Consider the following 8,711-nt stretch of genomic DNA (forward strand, 5'->3'; position numbering starts at 1 on the left):
CAATAGAGGCGCAGGCAAAATAATAATCTCAAAGTGTTTCTTATTGAATCTAAGTTTATACAAGAGCATCCTATCTTCGTTGTCGACAATAAACTTATGTGCTACCATACTCTTGTAATCTAAAATGTGAGGAGGCAATGTTGTCTCCTCTTCCTCATGGTGCCTAATGGGTATCTGAAATTTTTTAGCAAGACGTGAAGCATAGATACCTCCAAATATGGGGCCTTTTGTACGATTAAGGGCTAGCCATTTAGCAATGACGACACCCATATTAAAACTATTGTCTCCAAGCAAAGCATGTTGAAGAATGATAATATCAGGAACACTCAAGTTTCCACTATTTCCATGACCAATCAAGCATTTACTAGCAAATATGGCAAAGTAGCGTAAAACAGGAAAGTGTATGCTAGAGACTTTTGCTTCGGAACCCTTCTTTGGCTCCTCTACAACGATAGTATTAACAAAGCCAGCCACATCTTCACGATGGGGTTCCTCTAATTCTCCCTCATAAGGTATCCTACATACCGCTCAAAAATGACGTAAAGACATTTCTTTGAACTCATCATATAAGTGAAATGATACTGCAGGTGGTGACTTCTTAGGATAAAAATAAAAGTTTTGCACGAAAGTATTGGTGAGTAAGAGATACTGATCAATTCGGTCGTTGATGAAACCGGTGAGGCCTGTAGTCTCGATTAAAGCATGAAAATCTTCATGAATTCCAGCCTCTTTCAAGAAATCCTCACATGGCCATTCACACGACCGTACTTCCGCTAAGCGAGGAAGATTATACTTGGCTTTTTCCTTCTCTTTGGCTTGTTTTTCCTGGGAGCTTTGGCTAGAAGAGCCCCTCAAAAGTTTCCTCAACATTTTCTAAAAATTTCTGAAATTTTTAGTAACTCCAAAATAAAAGTGGATAAAACTAAACAAGATTGATAGCAACCACTCCTACAAGTGCCTAGAGCCTATATCATGCATTAGAATTGCTTGGGACCTCAAAAATTTAACATGCAAGCTCAAGAACATGGTCACCTAAGCAGCAAAAATTTGCAATGAATAAAGCACTAGAACAAAAACTAATTGGACCAATGGAGGAGTCACATACCAAACAACAATCTCCCAAAGCAGTTTTGTGAATGGAGCTTTGAGCTAAGAGATCGAAAATCGCAGCAAAACGAGCTAGAACTCGTGCTTGAGCTGGATGGGGATTTTTCTGGGTAGAAGATGAAGTGTGTGGGAGCTGGCATAAGTGGAGGGGAGCCACCAGGGGCCCACGAGACAGGGGGCGCGCCCTAAGGGGGGCCGCCCTCCTCTCTCGTGGCCTGGTGCTTGCCCCTCCTGCAGTGTTTTCAGTGCCTAAAATCCTCAAATATTCCAGAAAAAATCATACTAAATTTGCAGGGCATTTGGAGCACTTTTATTTTCGGACTATTTTTTAATGCACGGATAATTCAGAAAACAGACGGATAATACTATTTTTGCTTTATTTATTCTAAATAACAGAAAGTAAAAAGGAGGGTACAGAAGGTTGTGCCTTCTAGTTTCATCCATCTCGTGATCATCAAAATGAACCCGCTAACAAGGTTGATCAAGTCTTGTTAACAAACTCATTCCGAATAACACGGAACCGGAGAAATTTCGAATAACACTAAGTTACCTCAACGAGGATATGAAAATCCCCAACAATAAGAATATCATACTTTTTCTTGACAGTAGGGAGAGGAAATTCAAAACCTCCAAAAATGATAGTTGGAACTTTTTCAATAGAATTGATGCTATGAACTTGAGATTGTTTCCTCGGAAAGTGTACCGTATGCTCATTACAATTAACATGAAAAGTGACATTGCCTTTGTTGCAATCAATAACAGCCCTGCAGTATTAAGAAAAGGTCTACCAAGGATAATAGACATACTATCGTCCTCGGGAATATCAAGAATAACAAAGTCCGTTAAGATAGTGACATTTGCAACCACAACAGGCACATCCTCACAAATGCCGACAGGTATAGCAGTTGATTTATCAGCCATTTGCAAAGATATTTCAGTAGGTGTCAACTTATTCAATTCAAGTCTACGATATAAAGAGAGAGGCATAACACTAACACCGGCTCCAAGATCACATAAAGCAGTTCTGACATAATTTCTTTTAATGGAGCATGGTATAGTTGGAACACCCGGATCTCCAAGTTTCTTTGGTATTCCACCCTTAAAAGTGTAATTAGCAAGCATGGTGGAAATTTCAGCTTCCGGTATCTTTCTTTTATTTGTGATGATATCCTTCATATACTTAGTATAGGGATTTACTTTAAGCATATCAGTTAAGCGCATACGTAAGAAAATAGGTCTAATCATTTCAGCAAAGCGCTCAAAATCCTCATCATCCTTTGACTTGGATGGTTTAGGAGGAAAGGGCATGGGTTTCTGAACCCATGGTTCTCTTTCTTTACCGTGCTTCCTAGCAACAAAATCTCTCTTATCATAATGTTGATTCTTTGATTGTGGGTTATCAAGATCAACAGCAGGTTCAATCTCTACATCATTGTTTTTGCTAGGTTGAGCATCAACATGAACATCATTATTAGCATTATCATCAGGTTCATGTTCATCTCCGGATTGTGTTTCAGCATCAGAGATAGAAGTATTATTAGGATTCTCAGGTGTTTCTACATTAGGTTCACTAGAAGTTTGCAAAGTCCTATCATTCTTCTTTTTCTTCTTCTTAGAAGAACTAGGAACATCTAGATTATTATTCTGAGAATCTTGTTCAGTTCTTTTAGGGTGGCCTTCGGGATACAAAGGTTCCTGAGTCATTCTACCAGTTCTAGTAGCCACTCTAACGGCAAAGTCATTTTTATTATTCAATTCATCAAGCAAATCATTTTGAGCTTTGAGTACTTGCTCAGCTTGAGTAGCAACCATAGAAGCATATTTGCTAACGCGGTGAAGTTCATCTTTAACTCTAGCCAGATTATCACCTACGCGTCCTATCTCGAAAGCATTATTCTTTAACTCTCTACCAACATAAGCATTAAAACTTTCTTGTCTAGCCATAAAGTCATCAAATTCATCTAAGCATGGGCTATGAAATTTAGTAGAGGGTATTTCAACTTTATCATATCTATAGAGAGAATTTACCTTTACTACCTGTGTCGGGTTATCAAGACAATGTGGTTCTTCAAGCGGTAAATTAAGACCATGTATTTCTTCAATAGGTGGTAAATTCTTAACATCTTCAGCTTTAATACCTTTTTCTTTCATTGATTTCTTTGCCTCTTGCATATCTTCAGGACTGAGAAATAAAACACCTCTCTTCTTCGGAGTGGGTTTAGGAATAGACTCAGGAGTTGGCTCAATTGGTTCAGGAATTACTTCAGGAACTGGCTCAGGAAGAGTCCAATTATTTTCATTAGTCAATAATATTTCAGCTTGGTCGACTGTTCTTTCCCTAAAAACACAACCAGCACAACTATCCAATTAGTCCTTGGAAGCATCGGTTAGTCCATTATAAAAGATATCAAGTATTTAATTTTTCTTAAGAGGATGATCAGGCAAAGCATTAAGTAACCGGAGAAGCCTCCCCCAAGCTTGTGGGAGACTCTCTTCTTTGATTTGCACAAAATTATATATTTCCCGCACAGCAGCTTGTTTCTTATGAGCAGGGAAATATTTAGCAGAGAAGTAATAAATCATATCCTGGGGACTACGCACACAACCAGGAGCAAGGGAATTATACCAAGTCTTAGCATCACCCTTTAATGAGAACGGAAATATCTTAAGGATATATAAATAGCGAGACTTCTCATCATGAGTAAACAGGGTGGCTATATCATTCAACTTGGTAAGATGTGCCACAACAGTTTCAGATTCAAGGCCATAAAAAGGATCAGATTCAACTAAAGTAATAATATCAGGATCAACAGAGAATTCATAATCCTTATCAGTAACACAGATAGGTGAAGTAGCAAAAGCAGGATCGGGTTTCATTCTAGCATTAAGAGACTGCTGCTTCCATTTAGCTAATAATTTCTTAAGATCATTTCTATCATTGCAAGCAAGAATTTCCATAGCAGCTGCTTCATTCATAACATAACCCTTAGGAACAACAGGTAATACATAATCATTGGGGGAACGTTCATCATCACTATCATCAATAATAGGTTCTTCAATATTTTCATTCCCCCTAACTCTAGCAAGTTGTTCATCTAGAAATTCACCTAATGGCAAAGTAGTATCACGCACAGAAGTAGTTTCATCATGCATAGCAGAAGTGGCATCATCAATAACATGCGACATATCAGAATTCATAGCAGTAGCAGGTTTAGGTGTCGCAAGCCTACTAATAACGGAAGGAGAATCTAGTGCAGAGCTAGATGGCAGTTCCTTACCTCCCCTCGTAGTTGAGGGCAAAATCTTGGTCTTAGCGTCTTTCAAGTTCTTCATAGTGATCAACAGATATAAATCCCAAGTGACTCAGAGAATAGAGCTATGCTCCCCGGCAACGGCGCCAGAAATTAGTCTTGATAACCCACAAGTGTAGGGGATCGCAACAGCTTTCGAGGGTGAAGTACAACCAAAATTTATTGATTCGACACAAGGGGAGCCAAAGAATATTCTTGAGTATTAGCAGTTGAGTTGTCAATTCAACCACACCTGGATAACTTAGTATCTGCAGCAAGGTATTTAGTAGCAAAGTAGTATGATAATAATGGTAACAGTAGCAACAGTAAAGATAAATGTTTTTGGGTTTTTGTAGTAGTTGTAACAGTAGCAACGGAAAAGTAAATAAGCGAAGAACAATATATGAAAAGCTCGTAGGCAATGGATCAGTGATGGATAATTATGCCGGATGCGATTCCTCATGCAATAGTTATAACATAGGGTGATATAGAACTAGCTCCAATTCATCAATGTAATGTAGGCATGTATTCCGTAAATAGTCATACGTGCTTATGGAAAAGAACTTGCATGACATCTTTTGTCTTACCCTCCCGTGGCAGCGGGGTCCTAGCGGAAACTAAGGGATATTAAGGCCTCCTTTTAATAGAGAACCGGACCAAAGCATTAACACATAGTGAATATATGAACTCGTCAAACTACGGTCATCACCGAGAAGTATCCCGATTATTGTCACGTCGGGGTTGTCGGATCATAACACATAATAGGTGACTATAGACTTGCAAGATAGGATCAAGAACACACATATATTCATGAAGACATAATAGGTTCATATCTGAAATCATGGCACTCTGGCCCTAGTGACAAGCATTAAACATAGCAAAGTCACAGCAACATCAATCTCAGAACATAGTGGATACTAGGGATCAAACCCTAACAAAACTAACTTGATTACATGGTAAATCTCATCCAACCCATCACCATCCAGCAAGCCTACAATGGAATTACTCACACACGACGGTGAGCATCATGAAATTGGTGATGGAGGATGGTTGATTGATGATGATGATGACGAATCCCCCTCTCCAGAGCCCCAAACGGACTCCAGATCAACCCTCCCGAGAGAGATTAGGGCTTGGCGGCGGCTCTGTGTCGTAAAACGCGATGAAACTTTCTCTCTGATTTTTTTCTCCCCGAGACGAAATATATGGAGTTGGAGTTGAGGTCGGTGGAGGTCCAGGGGGCCCATGAGATAGGAGGTCGCGCCCTAGGGGGGGGCCTGTCTCGTGGACAGGCTGTGGGCCCCCTGGCATTAATTATTTCACCAAAAATTCTTATTAATTCCAAAAAGTGCCTCTGTGGATTTCCAGGACATTCCGAGAACTTTTCTTTTCTACACATAAAACAACATCCTGGCAGTTCTGCTGAAAACATCGTCAGTCCGGGTTATTTTCATTCAAATCATGCAAGTTAGAATCCAAAACAAGGGCAAAAGTGTTTGGAAAAGTAGATACGTTGGAGACGTATCACTCGGCCGAGTGAAGAAGCAGCTGGAGGATAAACAAGGTATGTTTTGAAACTTTAGTAAGTTTTGGCACAAGTAAGTAGTTGTGTCTTAAATCATATATATCGCGCACTCCAAGAGTAAATGCTGAAATCAAGGCGCTCAAGAAGGCTGTTGCCTTGGCCGAACAGAAGGCGGCCACGGAGCAGGCTCTCCGCGAGAAGCACGCAGCGAGGGTCGTGGAAGCTGAACGAGAGCTTCAGGAGGCCGTAAAGAAAAATGAAGGTTTGGGGCAGAGTCTATCATTGAAAGAATCCAAACTTGCCCAAGCTCTCCAGACCGCGAATGATGCTCGGGAGGAAGCCCAGGCTGCTCTGAAGGATATTCAGGAGGCGCGGAAGATTGCGGCTGGTAAGGGTTTTTCTTATTCAAAGCGTCTTATACCTTCGCAGGGAAGATTCATGGTGACCCATTGAATCCTAATTTTTCCAGGGGCATTTGCGGATCTACCGCGCATCATATCTGATGCTGCCCAATTCTGCCGAGCTGAGAAGAAGGAAACTGCGGAGAAGCTCTTCTGGTCGCAGCATTTGGCACAGAATTATCCGGTGCCATTTGTCGACCAGCTGAAATAGCTGATCAAACTGCATCAGGCGGCCGAACTAGCCATGAAGGATTTGGTTATTCGGCTATGGCCCACCGAGCCCATTCCGAGCAGCTTCTTTGGGCTCGTGAAGCGAATTGTGAGTGCCTGCCCTCGGCTGGATGTCATTAAGCGGTCAGCTTGCATAGAAGGGGCACGAATGGCATTTGCCCGTGCGAAAGTGCACTGGGGGAAGCTTGATGCTGAGAAGCTGATGACCGAGGGGCCGTCGGAGGGGAAGGAGCACCGCAAGCCCGAATTATATTATGATGGTGTCCTGAAGGGGGCCCACCTTGTGGCAGAGCAATGTGCGAAAGACATTATTTTTCCTTAAAGGCAGTTGTGCTGTCCTTTGTAAGGCGGAACAGAGTCACTTATATGTATGTGCCTGTTATGTGTAAATTATATTCCTGCGCAACCGTTTTATATGTTAGTCTTGAGAGTTGGCCAGTCGTCGGCTTCTGCCCCCATGTAGGAACTACGGGGGTGTTCGGGATACACCTGAACACTCTTTATCCCATTCTTGGGTCCGTGAAGGAGGTGTTCAGTACATCGAACCAGGCAATCGGACTATAGGGCTTTATTACTCTCACTTAGCCATAGGAATTCGAGTATGAGAGGCGCAACCCCTAGTGTTCGGAAGACCGCACGAGGGGCTCTAATAGCACCTGATCGGTGTACCGATCCTTCGCACGCTGCATTTTATTATGGCATTATGCGGAATAAATCCTTAAAGATTTTACAACCTCTCGAACAGCTGACCAGCTCTCGCCTTATCATGACAGTCAGCTTTCGACTTTCTCTACTGAGGTGTTCGTCCAAAAGAATCGGGACACAATCGCAGTAGTTCTCCCAGCGCTACCTTAGCCGATATTACGGAATGAAGGTACTAAAACATGGGAGCCGGTGTCGGTGTCAAAACCGGCGGATCTCGGGTAGGGGGTCTCGATCGATCTGTGCGTCTTAGGCTGATGGTAACAGGAAGCGAGGGACACAATGTTTACCCAGGTTCGGGCCCCCTCGATGGAGGTAAAACCCTACTTCCTTCTTGATTAATATTGAAGATATGAGTAGTACAAGAGTAGATCTACCACGAGATCGTAGAGGCTAAACCCTAAGAGCTAGCCTATGATGGTATGATTGTAATCGTGATCGTCCTTCTAAGGACCAACCTGTCCGGTTTATATAGACACCGGAGAGGGATAGGGTTTACATGGAGTTGGTTACAAGGAAGGAAACACAATATCTGGATCGACAAGCTTGCCTTCCACGCAAAGGAGAGTCCCATCCGGACACGGGCCAAAGTCTTGAGTCTTCTAACTTCACGCTTCAATAGTCCGGACGATGTATACAGTCCGGCTTTCCGGATACCCCCTAATCCAGGACTCCCTCAGTAGCCCCTGAACCAGGCTTCAATGACGATGAGTCCGGCGTGCAGTATTGTCTTCTGCATTGCAAGGCGGGTTCCTTCTCCAAATACTCCAAGGTAATTATCGAACACTTCAACCGTGTTCGGATCCGCAAAATGATCCTCACATATCGCCGTAGAGAGAATGATATTTCACAAATGCAATCTGCTAGCAACTTTCTAGACAACATGACATGTCATCAAGGTCGGGTCATTATCCGAACCGTTTTCCCACATCCAGCCTCAGCGTATATTGTGAGGCGGTTTCCTTGGCACGTCTTGTCGAAGCAAAGATCGTGTCCCCTTATCACAGGATTCTCATCGATACGGGTATGGGTAATCCAACCGCACCACTAATCGCGGCGAGTGGGAGTCGAACGGGTTCCACTAGGCAAGTGGGTAGGCGCAAAAAGCATTTACCGCCCCCATAAAGAGATAAGGTCTCTTTCTCTTTACCCATGCCTTCTCCTTCCGCTAGCTCATTTCCCTTTGTTCGAGCCCTAACGCCCAAGCACTCTTCTTTTCCATCAAAGAGAAGTTTTCCAAAGATGTTCGGATCCAGAGCAGGAGGCAGATGGATGGCCTCTACCGTCCGGGAGAGGATATCAAGAAGCTCCGGGAAGCCGGGTATCTGGCCAAGAAGATCGGCCACCGTCTCCCACCAGCGGGACAGGTTGTCCCCACTCCGGAGCCTCACGAGAGAGTCGTGTTCCTTCCCCACTTCGTCCGCAGGCTCGGGTTTCCCCTCCACCCATTTTTCC

The sequence above is a fragment of the Triticum aestivum genome, chromosome 5B (genome assembly GCF_018294505.1).
Source record: "Triticum aestivum cultivar Chinese Spring chromosome 5B, IWGSC CS RefSeq v2.1, whole genome shotgun sequence".
Lineage (NCBI taxonomy): Eukaryota > Viridiplantae > Streptophyta > Magnoliopsida > Poales > Poaceae > Triticum > Triticum aestivum.